The following is a 22,581-nucleotide window of genomic DNA, read 5'->3' on the forward strand; positions in this document are numbered from 1 at the left end:
TAATGATGGAAGGAGGGAACTGGGTGAAAGCAGGGATAGGGAAGGAAGTAGGATAGGAAGGAGACAAGAGAGCATATGTAGGAAAAGTAGGGGAGAGAGAAGAAAGATTGGTGGTGGTGGGCAATCTCTAGAACATGCCAGAGACCTGGGTTGGCAGGATGCCCCAGAGGGTCTATGGGGGTGACTCTATCTGAGACTCCTAGCAGTGGGGGATACAGATCCTGAAGTGACCACTTCCAGTAGCCAGATAGGACTCCCAGTAGAGGGATAAGGACAGCAACCCACTCATAAAGGCTTCAACCCAAAATGTGTCCTGCCTATAAGGTGTGAATAGACAAAGGTAGAGCGGAGACCAAAGGAAATGGCCAACGAGTGACTGCTCTGACTGCTTCAAATTATGACCCATCCCACAGGCAAGAACCGATTCCTGACACTTTTCACACTCCATTCTGCTTGCAGACAGGAATCTAGCATAACTGTCCTCTGAGAGGCTCCATCCAGAAACCAATGGAAAGAGATGCAGAGACTCATGTCCAAACGTTAGATGGAGCTTGGGGAGTCTTATGGGAGAGCTGGGAGAAAGAATCCCCAGAGACAGGGACTCTAGAGGAAGACAAACAGAGTCAACTAACCTGGATTCTTGGAGGCTTCCAGAGAATGAACATTGGCTAGACCTCGGACCCCTGTACATATGTAGCAGATAAGCAGCTTTATCTTCATGTTCATCCCCAAACAACTGGAGTAGGGTCTTTCCCTGAGCCTGTTCCATGCCTGCCTGTGGGTTTTGCACCCCTAAATGGACCACCTTGTCTGGCCCCAGTGGGAGAGAGCGTACCTATTCCTGTAGTGACTTGATGGGAGGGGTTGGTGGTGACAACCCCAACCAAAAGTGAGACTTCGCCTTTTCAAACAAAAGGGGCAGGTGGAATGAGAGGAAGCTTGTGTGAGGGAATACTGGGAAGAAAGGAGGAGCTGATATTGAGTTGTAAATTGAGTAAATAAACGAACATTTTTTTTAAATACCCTAACAAAATACCTTTAAAGATTAAAGCTTTATTCAGACTAAAGTCCACTCCATTTTAGTGGGAGTGTCAAGGTGACAATATTTTACAGCACTTGATCCTATTGAGTCCTCAGTCAAGGAGAGATAAATGTTTCCTCTTTTTTATCACTCTAGGCTCCAAGAGAATGGTTCCAACTACTTTAGGGTGGATATTCCCACCTCAATTAACCTGACCAAATAATCCTTCTAAACATGCCCAAACACTAACCTAATCTGCAGAATTCTTCATAGGTCTACCCAAGAGAATTAGTTCCCATATGAGTCTAGATCTGGTCAATGTTGATAATCAGTATTACTCATGAACAAGCCTGTGGTCAGCTCTTCGTCAGGAACTCCTAAAAGGAGGTATGTGATATTGAACATTTTCAACTGACACATTGATCTGTGGACTAAGTGTGAAATAAAGTTTATGCCTTATGTCATTCCTTAAATCAAGTGACTGTGACATAGTGGCAAGAACACAGGTACCCTTATAAAAAACATTGTGTGATTCTCTAAAAGAGAGAGGGGGGAATCCTAATATTCTAATGTGTTTATCTTCAACTTGTCTAAAGTTAGAGTCATCCTGGAAACATACTAATCAGTATCTCCAGGAGAATATCTCCAGACAGGTCTAAGGAAGAGGAAGACACATCTTGAATGTGGGAGCCACCATCCTGTGGGCTGAGGTCCAGGACTGTATAAGGAGAAAGTGAGCAGAGGACCAACATTCACTGCCTGTGGCTTCCTGAGAGTAGATGCAATGTGACCAGCTACCTCACAGTGCTGTGTGCCTTTCCTCCCTCAAATGGTAAGCCAATTACATCTTTCTCCTTTGAAATTGCTTTTGTCACAACAGAAGAAGTAACAAGGCTTACTGGCTTACAGCACTTTGTTAGCTGCAATTGGCAGAACAAAGGGATTTTCTTTATCATCCACTTCCATGAGGCTACATTGTTAGCAGACTTTCCCACTAGTGTCGTTAAGTCAGGCAGGCTCTCTACTTACCACTGTAGCTACAGCTGAAAGATATCAAATCAGAGGGATACTGGTACAATGCCCTAATCTTGTGTTCAAGTCACATGCCTACCCCCTACACCTTTAATAAATCATCTTTAATCTCTTACTCTACTCGTATACACTTTGCTAGATAACTAAAGCTTCATTTATTTTATTTGTCAGCATGGGTATAATGTCTGCAGCATGAAGCTTTCCAGATGGTGGTACTCATCCTGTGGTGCTTGCATCGGACAGCCCATGGCTGCCCACTGGGATTTAATTAGACTTTATTCAGCTGAATCTGCCAGTTAGAAACTAAGCATGGAAGCACCAGGACTCTTGCTTAAGTTTTTATTCTTGTGTCATTTTCATTGAGACTCTTTGTCATGTAGGACCTAACACAACACTACCTCCAAAGCTACTGCTACTGTGACTGTGTTTCCTGCTCTAATCATTTTGATGGTTGCTATTATCAATACTTATGAAATGTTTGGCTCCCTGTGGTTGCTTCATCAAGTAAACCTAGGTAAGTAGATCTATTCTGAGAAAGGAATGAATGTAAGACTCCTCAGGTATCTTAACACTGTTTTCTGAAGATAGGAAAATCCACACCTACTACTAAAAGTGTGAACAAGTCAATTGTAAACTATATCATAGTCATCAATATCATTCACAGATGGAATTATTCAACTGCTTTTACAAGGTATAAATTCTAACCCAACATTAATCCCCAATAGGGCCTCACTCAGAGTCTCCTGCATACGGTCTGCCAAAGACATACTGATTTATTGGTTGCTTTATTGGAACACAAAGGGAAATTCTGTGTTGCTGTAAACCACAAATTTACTGATTTCCATAAACAAAAATCATGACAATTTAAATGCTCCATAATTCTAAGCAAATTTAGAAACATTATTCTCTGCTTAAAAGCATATAATAAAATGCTTTATTTGCTATTGTTTGGCTTCTTTATGGGGAGGAATAATTTTTATACCTAAAAACCAGCACAACTATATTATTTATTGTGAAATGTGGAAACAAAAATGGTAAGACAGAGCCTTTGTTAGATGGAAAAAATACCAGAGGTAAAATGAATCTACGTTTTACAAGCACACCATACTAAGGATGTGATTAACATCATCTTGTGCTTTCATCACCAAGGAGTAGGAGTACTATTTACATAAGGCTAAAATGGCAAGAATATAACAATATTCATGATGCGATTACATTATATTGTCTCAAATATTGTGCAACATGGTTTTTTCTAATTTGACTTTTTAAAGTCCAGTTTTTGTGCTGTTAATCACATTTACAGAGCTTCAAATTCTCACACCATCTACATCTGTCAAAATTGTCTTAGTTTTTCTGAGCTGGATTTGTACCCATTAAGAATTCCTCCAGAGTCCCCATACCCAGCAGAACCAAGATTAATAACCTCCGATAGAATCTATTCCTGTCTCCAGCACTTAGCCACGATTCTGCTGAGCCTAAGAATAATTAACAGTGAGATAGTAAGGACTTTCAGTTTTCTTCTGAAAACATTGCCAAGGACTTCTGAGACCTCACACTTATGAGACTTTGGACTACCTGTGCACATTTGCGCGAGATATGAGATATCTGCATTGGCACTGTGCCTCCCTCTAAGCCCAGTTCTGAATTAGTAAAGTTAGCAGTTAATAATCATGCCAATGTGGATAGACACAGGATCAGTTCGTGCTGTCTCTCTTAGAAAAAGAGTCCATATACATAGCTGTTTCCCTTCCACCCTGCTGCCATACTGGTAGAGGTTAGACAGAACAAACTTCAACATTTTCATCACCCCCCTCCCCATTTTACAGTTCTTTTTTCTTGATTCCATTTATCTGGCAACTCTATGCTTTTGTTAATTTTCAAGTGTTCTAATGGACTTGATGACCACAGTTTCTGTGGGTTTTTTTTTTCTCAACCTTCCACCTGAAGTTACAGTATCATCTATATTTTTTTCTAGCAAGAAAAAAGTAAGGTGCTATGAGCTCTGTCATGTTGCTGACATCACTCCCTGGGCACATTAAAAAAATACAATAATTTGAGGCTTAATCAAATATCCCAATGGTTCTTTGCCAGCCCTCCACTTCTGTATTGACATCTGTCTCCCATCCCTATATTAATTTATATTTACTACCTAAGATTACATGTAAGACATGTAAGTCTCTCTGTCTGTTAGTCCAATAGTTTATAGATAAATAATAAAGGGAACTATGTCATCTGGACTGTTAGTGCTTCTCTCAAAAGCTATGGAATATCTAAAAGCCCCAGTACCTGGCAGGAGACACCTCCATTTGAGTTGTTGGTTTTGGTAGTCCTAGTGATGATCAAGCCAATATAGGCTATTGTTGTTGCTATTGGTCATCCCTCAGAATTTTGAAGTTAAGTCCTAATTGATGAAGATACCATAACTTTTGGATCAGGATTCTACTGATCAGGCTTACTGCCTCTGACCTGAAAGTCTCATCATTGCACTTTTGTTTTCATAGTACCAGTAGATTTTGTGCAAGAGGCCAAGAGAGATAAGCATTCAGTAGCCTACCCATGATATATATGAACAACAACAATTACCAGCAAGGCAGAATATCACTAAGTGTGAAATAAAATGGATATCTGGGCATTAAGTCAACAACTGGTTAATTGACTTAAGGACTACTCAAGAGGAAAGAAATCATGGCTGGTGCTAGAAAGAGTCAACTACCCAAGGCTAGTGAAGACATAGATCTTAGAAAACTGAAGTTATGGCTGGTTCTTCCTCCCAGAAACATGCTTCCAGAAATAAGACTCAGACACAAAATATATTTACAAATACCTTGGCTATATAGCTAGGCTCTATTCTGACTAGATCATAACTTAGATAAACCAATTATTTTAACTTACATTCTGCCACATAGGTGGTTACCTGTGTTCAGGTACCATGTGTCTGTTTCCTCACATCTTCCTGGGTGGTTCTCCTGCACCTGACTTTATCCTAGAATTTTTTATCCTCCTGGATGTCCTACCTTCTATTTTCTGCCTTAGCCACGGCTACAGGCTTTGATTGACAGGTGATACATCCATAGAATACACAATATATTCTCTCTACAAAATGCTACTTTACTAGATCAACATAATTCCTAATCAAATTCTAAAACTTATCCTTAGAACCATAGATAAGCATATCTTTCTTCATCTATCAAACAGAAAACCACAACTGGTCATAATGAAATGATCAACTGATTGTGGGAATTCCAGCCCCAACAGATAGATCTATAACACAACTCCTGAAATGTAAAGCTTGGGAAACATCAAAAAAGGGGGGATGAAAAGACTGTAAGAGCCAGAGGTCTTCTGTGAGAATGTCTTCTGTGAAGTCTACTGTGAGAATGTATTTTGTAGAAATGATAGGGAAGCTATGCTGATGACAGTTCAACAATGTGCTTGCCTAAAAAAAGTCCTGAATAAACTATAGAAATGATCCCTGAAAAGATAATAGCTGTAAAGTAATGGATATCCATGCTACAGTCCACAGACCCAAAGGAACTTAGTGATAAGGAGGGCTCGAGGGTGGGGTGGGGTGGGGTAAGGATGCTTGAATATCACTGAGACGCTGAATTAGAATAGAATAGAGATCGTGGTGGACGGATGGGGTTAGGGGACTGGACAGAGGTGAGAATGGAAATGGAAAGACGAAGTATCAGGATGGAAGGAGAGAATACTGGAAAAGAAAACTGTAATGGGGAGGGGGGCATCTCTGGGATGATCTAGAAACCTAAGGCAATGGAAACTCCCAGTAATCTCTGAGGGTAATCCAAGCTGAGATTCCTAGCAGTGGGAAATATGGAGGCTAAACTAGTCATCTCCTGGAACCAAGTAAACTTTACAATAGAGGGTTTGAGATAGCAACCCAGCCACAAAACCTTCTACTTACAATTTGCCCTACTTATAAGATGTGCAGAGGTAAAGATGGAGCAGCCAACCATTGACTCGTCCATCTTAAAACCCATGCCATGAGAGGGAGCCCACTTCTGACACTATTAATGATAGTCTCCTATACTTGCTGACAGGAGCCTAGCATAACTGTCATTAGAGAGTCCTCACCTATCAATTGATGAAAATAGATGCAGAAACCCATAGGCAAACACTAGGCAGAACTTGGAGAATCCTGTTGCTAGACAAGGAGGAAGGATTGAAGGAACCAGATAGGCCAAGGATACTACAAGAAAACCTACAGAATCAACTATTGGGGCTCAGAGAGACTGAATCACCAACCAGGGAGCATGCACAGGACTGACCTAGGTGGTCTGCACATGTATTACAGTTGTGTAGTTTGGTTTTCATGTGGGACTCCAAATATTAGGAGCAAGGGCTGTGTCTAACACTGTTGCCTGCTTTGAGACCCCTTCCTCTTATTGGGCTGCCTCTTCTAGCCTGAATAGGAGAAGGTGCTTCTAGACTTACCAAAATGTGGTATGCCAGGGCTGGTTGATGTCCATGGGAATCCTGTTTCCAAAGAGAAGCAGAGGAGGAGTGGATAAAAAAGTCCTAAACAATAGCAATAACTATGCTAATGTAGAAGAGAAAAATCTCACAAGGCCTCATTCCAGGCAAAAAACAAAAAAACAAAAACAAAACAAACAAAAAACCCAACAATGACAGAAAGTGAAACATACAGTCAACTAATGAGTGAGAAAGGGAGATTTAGCTTCTCCCAGAGATGAGCCCCTAATTGGTTACCAATACAGAATGGTCAGATCTGAAGTTGTACACAAAGCAATACCCCCAAAAGGACTCAGCAGATGTATATGTATGTGTATGTCTATGTGTATGTATATACACACACACACACACACATATATATATATATATATATGTACATTTGTGTGTGTGTGTGTGTGTGTGTGTGTGTAAATTCATTTTTTAAACTCTGGGTCTATTTTTATACATTTCTCCACAAAAGTAGAGTCTGTCTAATTTATAGCAAAATGTTTACTGTGGAAACACTGAGGTGAAATAGCTAAGGTAATTAATGAAAGGACAGCCCAATGGAACATGAGATTATATTTCTAAATGCTTTGAGATTTAAACTCCCACAGTGGCTTTGGCCACACATTCATTTGTATAATTTTCTAAAAAGAAAAAGTAAAGAAAAATGTAAGTGTCTTTATTAAAGAAAATGGTATTTAAGTAATAAATACCTTAACACTTTTGTACTATTACATTGTAACACCTTTCAATACCACAAGCTATATTTAATTTGTAAATTGTTTTGATAAAATATGACATTAGAGCAACCCTATGATTGTATAATTAGATACTTGAAGAAATGGATAGTGTCCAGGATCATGGCTTCTTTTCAAACGCACTCACTTCCCACGACAGTATGCAGCAAACGACCTCATGCCACTAGGATCTCCATGAAGAAGGAAACTGAGCTAAAAGAAAGGGACTTTTGGCATTGAATCTGGCAACCAATGAGTTACATTCTCATTAGAACAGAGTCTAGTTCTCTATATCTGAAGTGGGGAAATTGACCTCTTTGTAAAAATCCTTCTCCTGGGGAAAAAATGTCAGACATTCCTCCAAACTGGAGAGAGTGTTTTTCTTCCTCTCCATCTTCACATACAAAGAGAAAGAAATTAGATAGTACTTATAGATGTCCCCACAAATCAGACTAAACAATAGCATAGAGTCATCTTTATTCCAAACCTTACACCATACTGCAGCTCTTCTCTTCCATCTCTGGTTTATATGGGAGAAAGAAAGTGACAAGATGAATACTCTACCCTAGCAAGACTCACCACAAAGCTCAAGACCACAGGAGAACAGAAAACAAAATATAAGTCTGATGTCTGAAGCAACTACTAACAAGTAAGCATTCATCAGCTACACCCTCCTCAAATATATGAAAAATCTCACCCTATCAGAATCATCATCTCAGTCTCTGCTCTCTCACATCTCACTTACAGTCTGAAACAAAGGCTAGGTGTGATTATAAAAACCATATGAAAGCTATATACACATATGATTTAGAAAAATATTTTCATTTATTTTATAAAAAGATATAATATATTTAAAAATATATATGAATGACATGAATTTTTATATTGTCAGACAAAAAATTTAAAGTAATGATTAATATTTCATAGGCTCTATGGTATAGGAGACAATACATATGAACGAATGGTAATATAAGCATAGAAATCGTCAATGTACAAAGGAGAGCTAAAGGAATTGAGTTCTAATAATGATGAAATAACCATAGTATTCTTGGCTCTCAGCCTATGTACATTACCAACTTGTAAGGTAGGAGCAGAAATATAATGGAATCCAGATAATACCAGCCACACTGTTCCCCAGGACTTATCAGATTCCAGTATTACATGACCCAGAGACAATTTTCTCCATTTCTATACATTTAAAAATCTTATCTAGTCTATATCCTTTATTTTTTCTTTTAATGTTATTTTTCTCTTTTCCTAGCTTCATTCATATTTCTTCTCATTTATAACTGGATAGTTTAATATTACTTGTTCTCATAACTTCCCCTTTTTGCTTTTAACATGGTGTCATTCTTTTCCTATTTCTCATTCCTCCTTTATTTCATGCTTTTATAATTGGTTTCATTATTTTCTTTTTTACATTAATAATTTTTGACTTCACAGAAAGATGTACATTGTTAACTGCTTTTTTTTATATGATTATTTTTTGTGGCATAATAATCAACTTTATTTTGTTTTTACTGCATATTTATACTAGGTTAATTTTAATTTTGTTACTCTGATGTGAGTTTATTTTCTCTTTTATGAGTGGTCCTGAGGATTTACACATCAAGACAAGGCTTCTCACTAAAAAGATTCCACCCAAATATGGAAGAGAAATTACCAAAAAGCAACATATATTGTAACATAGAAACACAAAAAAAAAAGTATGAAAAAGAAAGCCACTATGACACCTCCAAAAGTTCATAATATGTCAAAAGCTGAACACAAAGAAACTGACCTAGAGACAATGAGAAATGAAGAATTCAAATGTCTGTTTCTGGAAATTGGTGACTTCAGAGCAGTGAATTCTAGATTTGGATGAGCAATGGAGCAAAGGGAAAAATAAATTATAAAAAATGAAAAATATAATAAGATAAAATGTATAATTGAAAATCTAAACAATGAGCAAAGCAGAAATAAGAAAGAATGTTAGGGACTAAAGACTAGGTTGGGAGATTATTCTATTCAGAAGAAATTAAAGAAGAGAGACAATCTTGCCCACAACATAAATTCCTGGAGGACATGAATTATAGTTCTGAAGAGAAAAGACAATATAACCTATACATACAGAAAAACTATTCAACAAAAGGACAGCAAAAAGCTCCCAAATTCATAACAGAAAGATGTGTGCAAGTACAGAAGGTATTCAGCACACAGATGTGCCCAGGAAGGGTATTTCTGCATCTATCTTAATTAAGATGAACAAAGAAACCCTACAGCTGGAGGGCAGAAACTAAAACTCACTCACAAAGGCACCACTATTTCAATGATATCAGAATTCTCAGCAGGAACCCCAGTGCTGCCAGAAGAGCACTTGAATTACCTGTTTGAAGTCCGGAAAGAATACTGCTCCAATTGAGATTATTGTATTCATAAGAAGTTCTCTAAAGTCACAGTAATAACAAAGAACTTCCATGACAGTCACTAAATTAGTTCACTAAGCCAGCACTGCAGAAGATACTTTTACCCAAAAATAAGGATGCAAGGTAGATGTAATCATGACAGCTTGAGAAACCATAAATCTCACTAGAATGATTAATGTACAAGTGAGAATTTGGGGTGGAGAGTTAAAATTACTAACTCAATAAACAGCAAATCACCAAGCTAAAGAAGAGAAAAATTAAACTGTGAGACTAAACAATCACTTAAATATAATTGTGATTAATCCCAATCTTCCAATCAAAGATGAAGACTGACTGAATAGATTAAGACATAAGATCCAGCTGGCTGTTGTCTGCAAGAAACTCAGGAGAACAAAGATATACAGACTAAAAGCATGAGGGGCTCTAGTCAAATGGACATGAAGACAAATAGGAGTGTCATGGTATCTGATAAATCCAACTTCAAACCAAAAGTAGTCAGAAATAATTAAGAAATCCATTGTGTGTTAATAAAGAGAGACGATAAGCAGAAACTTTTGAGGACTGTAAACATAAATTCACTGAATGGTGAGTTGTATAGGCACTCTCTGATTAAATTCAGTTTTTCTAGTAAGTAATGTTCAGTTCTCAGACTTCAGATTTTAATGAAGCCTTGTTTAATTAAGCAAACCTCTAACACAGAATGTATTTATTTTCTCTAATGCAGTATTTAAAAACTACAAAAGATAAAGTAGTTTCTGCAATGCATTCAAAAGTTTATTTTAAACAAGAAAAACTTGTCAATCTAATTAGCATTTTGTCAAATTTTTTTTCAAGACTAAATGCATTTTGAAAAGTTCTCTCAGGTGTCAACATCTTCAGTGGTCAAACTTCCTTCAGGGTTTCACAGACCAACCTATTCATTCACTACAAAGGGAGACAGAGGTGCTGAGGCAGGATGTGGACCAACTGGATGGAAAGAAGTTAAAATAGACCTGAGTTCTTCAACTAAAGACTGGTTCTGCTGCCTATAAACACATCTACATATTTCATACAAATCAGTACACATGAACATGTGAACATTGATCATTAACAAGGGTATAAAACAGATCATTCTTTCAATTGGCAAATGGTGGCTTCACCAGAATCTATCTGCCTGTATTCTCCCAAAAAACACATAGTCATATGGATTAGCATACACATACCTTTACAATAGGTTACAAGATAACTTGTAAGAATACTAGAGGCAATGCTGTAATAAAACATTCAACTAGTCTATTCATAATGAGGCCAAATGGTGTATAAGATTTCACAACACCAGCTACCTGGAATTTAAAAAAAAAAAAAAAAAACAATATGTTGAAGCATGATCCCTCTTCATGCTGTGCTCATGAGAAACTCCAAGGAACCATGATACATAAATCACAGTTCTAAACCAATATGAGTAACCAGTTGATTCTCCCAACCCTGACATGTCAGAAAATTTAACTCTTAAGTGATCTTAAGCAATGCTTTTATTATTTGATATACACATTTACGCTACTGTTGGGTAAGTTGTGAACCTATTGTCCTTGTACACCGCCTCTGTTCTGGACAGTATTGGACCAACTACAAACACTCTCTCTCTCTCTCTCTCTCTCTCTCTCTCTCTCTCTCTCTCTCTCTCTCTTTCACACACACACACACACACACACACATACACACATATACACACACATACACACACACTCTTATACACCCTGGCACATACATATATATGTGTACTTTGTTTTCCTGGAAAACACTGTTTTAAGAGGACTGGGTTCAAATATCATGACCTCATTCAAAGATCTTTCTGGCTTTTCCCTTGGCCAATCGATATCTCCCTTTTATCTCTGTCCACTGTGGCACACTTTAGGGCCTCTATTCTAGGATCTCCTAAAATGAACTTCGGGTATATATTATAATTTCATAATTATTTTATATTTCTTTAACCTAATACAGTGGTTCTCAAACATATCAATCATTAACCTCTTTGGGGAAACAAATGACCCCTTTACAGGTATTGCCTATGATCATCAGAAAACACAGATATTTACATTATGATTAATAACAGTAGCAAAATTATAGTTATGAATGACTAACAAAAGTAATTTTATGGCTGAAGGTCATTTCAACCAAAGGAACTCTATTAAAGGGTCCCAGCATTAGAAAGGCTGAAAACCACAAATCTAGTATTGGTAAATAAAAAAGTTCAAAGTAATTCCTGGCTTTGTTGATGAGAAAAGAAGTAAGCCATGGATCAATCTCTTTGTGGAACTTTTGTTTCTCATCAATTCAGATTCGTGTGTGTGTGTGTGTGTGTGTGTGTGTGTGTGTGTGTATTTGTGTCTCTGTGTGTGTCTGTGTTGTTGTTGTTGCTGTTGTGGAAATGTGTTACATCACAATGTGGAAGCCAGAGTACAAATTTCAGAAGTTGGTTCTCTCCTCTGTCCCTCTGTCATGTGGGTTCCAGATATAGGACTCAGTTCTCTCACATGGTAGCAAGTTCCTTCATCGGCTTTATTTTGTTGGTTGACCCTCAGTCTCTTTAAATGATAAGAAATAAAATAAACTGTTTTATTTTTGTATTTGAGCTCACACCAGTTTTTGTACAAAATACACACCTATGCACACATGTAAAGCACACACATGCACAACACACATAGGCACATACATCTTTGAATACACAGGTGGGCTTAACTTAGTGCTCAGGTGGGCTTAACTTAGTGATCAGGTGACTGTGCACTAACAGAAAGGGTCTCATCAAACAGTAGTTCCTCCTTTCTTGGGTCAAATCAGTAATATTTCCACTCATGGTGGCCCTGATTTGTGATCCCAGTGAAAAAAGAATTATGAGTTGGAGGCCAGTGTAGGTTATAGAAGAAGTCGCTGGCCAGTTTTAGCTATATAATAAAACACTTTTTCAAAGAAGAATAAAATTAAATAAACAAAAACTATCTTGTTTTTAAGTATGTCTTTATTATGGAAAGAAAAACATTCTTTGGTGTCTGATATGAAGATAACATCAGTGTGATATAAAGACTGCACTGGTTTCTATAAACTGCAACTAGAACAAATAATTTAAATTCATGGAGTTGGCTAACTATGGTGTTTCTTCCCCTTTAAAGCATTGGTAGCAGGCTTCAAAAGTGAAAAATTTTAAACCAAGTGAGAAAGGATATATTTCCATAATGCTAAATTTATTTTGAAAAGTATTTGACCAAAAAAAAATAGATTCAGATGCTGCAGGAATATTTTGAAATTTAGATTTTCTTGTGTGATTTGGTATCTTCATCTAACTTTTATTAAATACTAATGAACACATTAGACTGAATATTTTATACAATATACCTATCACACTGCACCTGAATTTTAAAATGTTTACAATCATCCATAATTTCCCTTGAAAATTTTCACTTTAAATTATTTTAAAAATACCAATTATCCAAACATATGTCATTAAATTCTAATGTTACTTTCCCTTGATTGAAACACATTCTAAAATCTAAGTGACTCACTGAAGCTATTAAATGAAAATATAAATAAAAATGAGATTTAACTGCTTCTGAATTTTAAAAGGATATCTTTGATGAAATTTTGGATACTATTAAATCATCTTCATATTAGGCTTTGGAATGATTAGTTCTGAGTGGTACATATTCCTGGTTCAGCTACACAATCAAAGTAACTGAGCTATGACAGGTGATTGTAAGCAGCTTTTTAATGTTTAAGTCATCCATCTGACAACAGGCATTAAGACTGACTGTTGTAACCAAATGTTCTTCTTCATATTTTGTGATATATATTACAATACATGAGTATAAATTTATTATGAGTATAAATATCACTAATAATATCTAACATCTTTGGAAATTAACAGTGAAATGACAAGAAATCTGGTCAACCACCCCACCCCTCCCCCATCCCACTTGGACTAAAAAGGTTTGGATAAGTCCCTGTGACAACACAAAACAGGGTTTATATGAATCCACTCATAAATTGCTTAGATGGGATGCCAAATTGGCACCATCCAAAGATGGTCTTTGTATCAGCTCAAGGCACTAGAGGATGCTATAGCTATACAAGTTCTTTCTCTCATTGCAATAATAACTAAAATGGGGAATATTTTAGAAGAAGGTTTATTGGAAGTTTGAATAGGACATCCATGAGCACCAGTTAAGAATGATCTCACAAGAACAATTGGTCTAATAAGTCACATTCAAGTGAGACTATGTAGTAAAATGCATGGGTTCAACAAAAACTACAAATACAATGGACACATTGGAGGAGAATAAGACTGTTGTAAAAGAACCTAAGTTCCCATAATATAAAGTCCATCAAATAATAAAACCTTGAAACAACCAATAAGTAGCATGACTACTACTCCAAACTTAAGTGCAACAAAACCTTGAAGGTCCTTTCCTGCAGAAATTTTTTCTGGAGTGTGTGGGGAGTGTGTGTGTGTGGGGGGGGGAGTGTGTGTGTGTGTCTGTGTGTCTGTGTGTGTATCTGTATGTTGAAAAATATATACTCTGTAGGAAATCTTGTATAGAACACACTGGAGGTATCAAGTTACCAGGAGCTTATATTATTAATGATGAAATAGTTCTTCTTGTCTTCTGTGTGCTTCTTTTTCTATTAAGAACACATCTCATATATAATACTGTGACACATTATTATAAAAAGAAATAAATTAAACACATTGAAATAAGTAAATCAGGGCTGAATCTTGCATCACTCAAAACATCAATGAAGGTTGCTGCAGAGCTTTTCTTTAGCATGCTAAAGGAAAAAATATCAAATAGTATCTAGAATTTAAATAGTATATAATGTCTCTAGAAAAGCAGTATTGGGACTCTATTTTCTTGGATGAACACATCTTTGAAGTAATTGAACCAATCACTGTATGACTCTAACTTGCATGGAATTTTTAAAAATATAGTAATGTGGTATGTGCCTGTTATGTACACACTGAATAACTACTGATAGGATTTCCCATGATAAGATATGTGACTTCCAAGTGTGCGCAGTCAGACAGTGCCTTGTGAGAGCTGCCATCCCACCACTGTGGCAGCTTCTTATGACAGTGGGGCTTGCTTTCTATCCAGAGAAAGAGAGCAGGGTCTCAGTCCTTCCCTGGATTATTGGAGCTGTCTGCCCAGATCTGGGATCTTCTTGTGTCTGGGTTCCAGAGATAAGTGCAGGAGCTATATGAAAGTGCAAATGTCTAAAGAATTTCAGAATAATTTATGCTGAGATGATCCAACATAACTGTCAAGAGGACTGTGGCAGCCAGAAATATCTGACTCATACAGACTTGGAAGGAAATGGCCCTTTCTCTTTTACAGTTAGAGAAAAATTAAATTCTAATATTGAAACCTCATAGCAGACTATCCAGCTATTTCTCCCTCCCTCTCCTCATCTCAAGGGAGAAAAACAGAGAGACAAAGTCAGAAACAGTCAGATAGACAGACAGACATGGACAGAGACAGAGTCACTCAAATGCCCTAAGATATTTTTACTATTTTCTCCAGAGCTCCACAAACATGTGATATGAAAGGATGTTTGTGCCAGATTCCAAGAGAGAAGACAGACACCTTAAAATAATAAAAAGCCCACATGGCCTGCAGATCCAGCTTAGGTACCTGGTACACGATCATCTTTGGTACTCTAGTGCCTGATGATCTCTATCTACAGCTCAAAGGAACTTCATTAATAATGATCCTCCCATCCACTGTTTTTTGCAAACTCCATGGAAGAAAGTATGAACTCCTCCGATAAACAAAGTTACTGGGCTCCCCAGTTATTTGTATTCAAATATTCAGTCAGGTTTTCACAATCATGAGAATGAACTGTATTGCTCGAGTTCAGGACACCAACTTCCTTTGTTCACAGGCTCATGGTTTAAAGGTAAAAAAGCAGAACCTGAAATTAGAGAACCTGTATTCACTAGTATGCCCTTGAAACATTTACGGTTCAACACACTTCAAATTGTGACTCTGAACATTAATCATGGTCGTTGTCATTATAAAGCTCAAAATGACATTAATTCAGTGTTCACAACACATAGTGAGTCCAGATGGTATAATCAAAAAGCACTACATAAATTTAATATCAAAAGAAGGAAATCACAGTTTTTCCCACCAGACTCAGACTACATAATTTTCTAGGACTGATCTTCCCATTATCAAACAATAGATTCCTCGAAGGCTGAGATTCCCAGACACAGAGATGAAGAGGAGCATTCAAATTGCCTACAAGTCTCCTGAAATCCTTCTAGATGAACATTGGATTTAAATGACTAGCCAAAGCCAATTTAATTACTTATTATAAAATAAAAAGATCAAGGATCTTTGTTTGACTGTTAGAAGCCTTGTTTTTATTCCTTCTTTGGTATTAGACTTTTATCATTGATGACTGTACCTTGACAGCAAATGGTAAGTTCATAAATGATGGATCAACATATGTCCTGATTGGCTCACGTTTCTTTCCATGTATTTGTTTTTTGTTTGTGTGTCTGTCTGTGTTTATATGTGTGTGTGTCTATGTGTGTGTTTGTGTGTGTGTATGTTGCATTCCATTGACAAGTTTTTTATTCTCCTGAAAACCCTGTTTTTTTCTATAGTAAATAATTATGTTGACCTATAAAACTCCATTAGAGTGTGTGCATGCTCATGCAGGATTCCATGCCTCTAGAGAATAAGATGAAATTAGTCTGGAAAAACTTTGAACCTTTTGAACCGATATTAAACTTTATTTTTATTTTGAGATTAAGCTTCAGAGTGCATTCCATAAACATAACTCATTTGTATTTCATGGTCTTTAAAAGATAGTTCAGATGACAGGATGCTTCCTCTTTTAGGAGGGGGTCTAATTATATCCTTCTTCCTGATGATAAGCTGAGGCTTTGGAAGTGAGCATCACTCTGGTGATAATGACTGAGGGTAAACAGAGGCTGAATGTCTACATGTTAAAGTTATGTTTCTACATAAACTTCTTAGCAGATTATTTGCCGAAACTTTAAATTACACAAAATTTCTATTAATCATAGCTTTGTGTTTTCCCACAGTTTTCAAAAAATCTTAAGCCAATCCATACCTTTTTAAAACTTAAAAATCTTTGTTACTTTTTAACAATCAAACTTCACAGTTTCAGTCTACTAAAACTTCCAACGTCTTTGAAACAATCCTATGAAAAATTTGAAAATTTTACAGTATTTGTTTAAAGGATTTTTTACAGTATTCGTTAAGTAGGATATGTTACTTAGAAAAATACTATTTCAAAGGCAAATCATTTACAGAATATGAATTCTATACATATACAACTTCATTAAAATGTGCACACAAGAAAAATATACATATTTATCATCATAGAAAAGACTGGACTTTCTTAATTCTCCATAATATCCTAATATAGGGACTTTCAATTTACTTATGAAATGAACTATAACATTGTCATCAACTGTTAATTATTGCGGATATAATGGTTGGGTATGGTTGTACTGATATCACAAGGGGGCTTAGTGGTATGTTCCCTGAAGGAGATTTTGGTATTGCTGAAGCACATACATACTTAGTACAATGGGGTTACTTTAAAATATCCACAGCAATTTAATGGAAGGTCTAATTTTCCCAGATCTGACATAACAAAATGTGTGTGCATGTGCATGCATGCATACACACACACACACACACACACACACACACACACACACACACACGTGTTTTCTAGGCGACAAAAATTTGTTTCTTACTCCTAGAATTTGGATTGTAGTACAGAATGAAGGTCAGCAGCCATGTTCTCCTGATAGCTCCAGGGAGGATCTTTCCTTCCTCAATCTGACCAGAGGATTCCTTAGTTGTCTTTGGGCATATGGGTGTGTCACATCTGCGGCATGGTTGTCTTCTCCCTGTGTATCTCCATGATGCCTTCTCTCCAAAAATTGTAACTGTGCCTAAATTCCCAGTTTCCATTAAAGCACTGGGTATATTGCACTATAGTTCACTCTAATCATACCTGCTTTTTAAGATTTATGTTTATTATTTTTAAAATGTATGTGTGTGCATCAAGGTATGGGTTTGTGCAGCTTCCCACGATGTCCAGAAAAGGGTATTAGGTCTTCCTGGAGTTGGAGTTACAGAGTTTACAAGCTCCCCAAACTGGGTGCTGGGAAACAAACATTTATTCTCTTTAAGTCAACAAGTGCTCTTAACCAGCTCTCTTGCCCTAGCAATCACCTTTTAACACCAAGAAAACAAATCTACCCCACTGGTAGATGATTTTCTGACCTCTCCATTCTGAGTCTATGGAAATGCTTCCAGATTCATCAATTTTACTTCATGTTCTTATTAATAATTGTAGATGATGGTCAGAATTTCTCCTGAAATTTTTGAAATATGCTTATTCCTCATTTCATTCTTATGCCTTGTGACATTATCTGGAATCCCCGATACTAAATATTCTCGTCAATCTTAGAAAAAAAATCTTGATTTGCTTTAGGAAATATTAAAATGAGTCTAATTTTATGAATTACATATTTTTTATTTTAGTCACTTATATGCTATGACAAAAATTTCTCTGACCTTTAATTTCTAAACCATTGTTAATTTCTAAAAACATTCTGCTTTTATTTTTATTTTTTTTGATTTCTAAGAATTGGAAAGTCAATTGTATTACCTATGCCTCCTTTCCTTCTTCCAACATGTGCCTCCTTGTTATTCCAAATATTCTTACTGTCCTAATGTAGTAAGTTACTTTAGTTTAGTACTTTACTGTGCATGATTCTACTTCATTGCTGAGGCACCTAGTTATATTCCCTTTTAAGTGTTTATGTGTATTTATTGTGCATCTCCGTGTGTGTTTATATGAGTAGTGTGACATGAGAGCACAGGTGCCCACAAAGGTCAGAAGATGATGGCAAATCCTTAGGAGCTGGAGCAACAGATGGCTGTGGGCCACCCATTGAGTTCTGACCCAGTGAGAACTCAATGTAGGTCCTTTGGAGGAGCAGCAAGTGCTCTCAATGCTGAGTAATTGCCCTAGCTTTTAATTTTTATTCTTGGTAACTTAACTTCGAATAATAAGTTTTATTAGTTATGAATTTGTTTTTGTCACTGACTCTTATTTTCCTTTATTAGCACCATAAAATTCCACAAAAAGAAAGAATTAAAACAGAATGCTGGTTCAGCAGTTCAATGCACATACCTCTCTGTAGAGGACCTGATTTTGGGTCCCAGTTCCCATGTTGAATGGAAAGAACACAATTGCCTGTAACTCCAGAACCAATGATCTGATGCCCTCTTTTAGCCTTGCAGGCACCAGTCCAAACATTTGTGTTTGTCGTGTGTGTGTGTGTGTGTGTGTGTGCGCGCGTGCGCACATATGCATGCACAATTTTCAAAAATAAGGTTTTTTTCAAACACCAATGGTATGTATATCGCCATATATTTGCTGTTTCTTAAATTCTACTCAAGATCCATCTTTCTCTTCAGGAATTATTTACTATAAAACTTGAAGTTATTAAATTCTGTCACTGGCTAACAGTGGGCTCCATGGCAAAAGGGTAGCTCATGCCTGATCCTAAGAAGAGAAATTTCTGTGGTAAGTTCTGTGCTCTCACTAATATCACATGTGTTTATCATTTCAATCCTGAAGACAGCTTAGAGAAATGGTAATTGTTCACCAAAAGGCAATTGGAAAATTGAGACTTCTAATTTGGCTATTTCTATGCAAAGTGTTTTGGCCTTTTTAGGAGGCACTGTATTAGGACTTTCTAATTAGCTTCAATTTGCAAATCATAGTTGATACTAATTTGCAAATTCTATGTATTAATGTGGGTTTGGGTATAGTTAATATTAAGCGTTGCCTCATCGAGTTGCAAAAGTTGTCAGCCTAATGTTTGTTAGTACACAGAGCACGGGTACACAGTACACTGTGAGCTTCTCGAAGAGCAGCAGAGAGGGGAAGAGTCAAAGGCATGTGGAAAGAGACAGCCTGGATTAGGTACCTTATGTGACTCCAATAGAAGACCATCATGACCAAAAGTAACTCAAGGGAGAAAGTTTATTCTGGCTGATAGCTTTATAAGGAGAGTCTTTAGTGGCTGGGAAGGTGGGACAACAACATGGCAGCAGGAAGAGGAAAATGCTGATTAAGTAGATTTTATCTGACACAGAAAGTAGAGAGGGGGTTGTGGTGGCACAGTGAGAGTATAAACTATCAAAGCCAGCTCACAGTGATGTGCTTCATCCCCCAAGGATATATGCCCCCTAAAGCTTCCCAAACCTTTCCAAGCATTGCTGTCATGGGAACTAAGTCCTCAAATACATGAGTTTATAGGGGACCTTTCTCATTCAAATGACTACACACACAGTTCATTTAAACTGTTTGGCCAAATGCCACATTCTTAGGACACACATGTGTTTGAAGTATGAAAATGGTCTTAATAACTGAACTACCCTACTGTGACAATGACAACCTATGACCACTTTTGAGATATTTTAGTTGAAGACTCAAACCTCCACATGAGCCATTAGCATTTAAATCCTGTAAACTAATCCACTTCTGATAGATCTCACAAGTGGAAACATCAGGATTTCCCAGAGAAGGGTGGCATTAACCATCACCCGCCCTTCATCTATTACTATATATCTGCAAGCTATGATTCTGGGAGTTGGGAATCTCGTAGTATTTATAACTTTTGTTCTTTTATTCCTTGCACTAGATTGTGAAATCTGTAAGTGCTGCAACTATTTTCTTCTTCCCATCCCTTGTTAGGTTCAGGATCTGGCATGACTCTGGAATGAAGCAAGCAAATGACCAAAACCTGCAGGAAAATAAGAAACAAAAAGATGGACAATCTGCAAGCAAATGGCTTGATTAGAACCCAGCTGATTTTGTAGTAGGGAGTCTGGTAGAAAATTTAAAATTAGGGGTAATGAGTAAAGCCTAAGGCCAGAGACGCAGGAAGGAAAAAAAATAGAAAACAACTCTTTTTGTCAGATTTTAATTTTCCCCTGTAGATTTCTTAATTCTAGGTTTTCAGAAAATGGTCAAATGATGAACTGTCGAGCTTCTGGATTTCAAGAGTATCGGCTTCATCACAGTGAATTTTTAAAAAGCCATTGAATTCTCAATCATCAATGATATGAAGATTTTAATTGGTTTAAACATTAGGTATAATCTTTCTTGCCATCTTGAAATGAAAAAATGTACCTGTATTAAGTTTGGAAATAAAATAGGAACCATTCTTTTGTGAGGACAGTGGGCACCTCTGTGCACACCAGTGCCTTCAATTGTGACTTGAAATTAAGGGACGGTGATAGTCCTCAGATCCCTTCTTCTCTCTTTCTTTTCTTTTCTTTTCATTTCTTTCTTTCTTTCTTTCTTTTTATTTTTGAGATAGATTCTCTCACTGAGATAATACTAGGCCAAGTTTAGTTTACCCATAACCTGTCAGTCATCCTCTTGCCCCTAACTCCCCCTTTGCAGTGCTGGGATTACAGGGCTTCAGTTCTACACACATGTGAGACAAACACCTTATTGACCAACATGTTTCCCTATTCCTAGAAACTTTTCCTAATAAGGAAAAAGCATTATATCCATTTATAAACAAGAATCACTTGAAATGCTATAAGAAAGTATACTTCAGAAACCTGTCCTGAATAATGATTAGGGTGTACTCAGTTATACTTTTAGTTTCAATAGCACTTTCCATTGGGGGCAGCAAAAACCTCATCACGAGTGGGAAGTGGGTACAGACATTTACTGATAAATTGCTAATTCAAAAATAAGATTCTAAAATAATGGTTCTCAATCTTCCTAATGCTGTGACCCTTTCAGCCTGATCCTCATGTGTAATAACCCCCCAAGAATAAAATTATTTAAATAATAAAATTATTATTATTTAATAATTATTTAAATAATAAAATAATTTTCATTGCTACTTTATAACTGTAATTTTGCCACTGTTATGAAATATAAACGTCTCATATGTGACCTCTGTGAAAAGTTCATTTGACCCTATGGGGGGGTCATGACTCATAGGTTGAAAACCATTGTTCTAAAGTCCTTGAGACTGACAGACCTCAACAATCTACATTAGAATGATAGCAATGTACTCAACAATTTTTTTATTATTATGTTTAATCTTTTTTTTACAGTCTAGTTGTTATACCCCTCCTGTTCTGCCCCTTACAGTTCCTTATCTCATTCCTCTTCTCCCATCTCCAAAAAAATGTCCCAATGCCAACACATCCCCCCACACTCTGCCAGGCATCCCCATTCCAGGCTCTCAACTGTCTCAAGGGTTAGGTGTATCCTCTCTCATTGAGGCCAGACCAGGCAGTCTTTCTACTCAACAATTTTTAACCAGTCGTGGGATAAGAGAAACCACAAAGAGGAAAGAGTATCTAGTGATCACAGATACAATCTTGCAACTCTGGGCTTATCACTTTGTCCACATATCAGGTTTCAGAAATCTGGGATCAGTAGCTTCGCTGTGTCTTGGCAATCACCATCTCAGAATCTATAGCAAGATACATAAGGATCTCAGAGACCCAAGTGCTCTGCTAAAAATACGTTAACCTTTGCTAGCCTACCTAAAAGTTACACTCTTGGTCAGTTTTCTCTGCGCTTAATTCCTTCCCACATGTGCTCATTAGAGGAGGAATTCAGGATTAGACCATATTCTGGCTATTCTTGGTGCTATATTTTTACCAATTTAATCTGAGGGAGCAATGGATTTTGACAGCTGTGTCAAAAGTTTCTGCTGTCTTTGACATGAAGTTTGAGAGCCAAGAGTATCTCATGCAAGAACTGTAAGGTTCATTTGAATAAAAACTAAATAAATTATTTTATATTTATCCTTCTGCAATGATTTCTGCCCATATTT

The 22,581-nt window shown here is 36.9% G+C and overlaps 1 long non-coding RNA gene across 1 annotated transcript in view; it reads right to left on the bottom strand.

The window, feature by feature from the left end:
* LOC143434591 (uncharacterized) overlaps positions 1-22,581 on the bottom strand; it is a 421,240-nt gene that overhangs the window by 2,132 nt on the left and 396,527 nt on the right. The window contains exon 3 of the long non-coding RNA XR_013104201.1: positions 6,506-6,547. This is a non-coding gene — a long non-coding RNA (uncharacterized LOC143434591). The remainder of the gene's footprint in view (positions 1-6,505; positions 6,548-22,581) is intronic.

Source organism: Arvicanthis niloticus, chromosome 16 (assembly GCF_011762505.2).
Source record: "Arvicanthis niloticus isolate mArvNil1 chromosome 16, mArvNil1.pat.X, whole genome shotgun sequence".
Classification (NCBI taxonomy): domain Eukaryota; kingdom Metazoa; phylum Chordata; class Mammalia; order Rodentia; family Muridae; genus Arvicanthis; species Arvicanthis niloticus.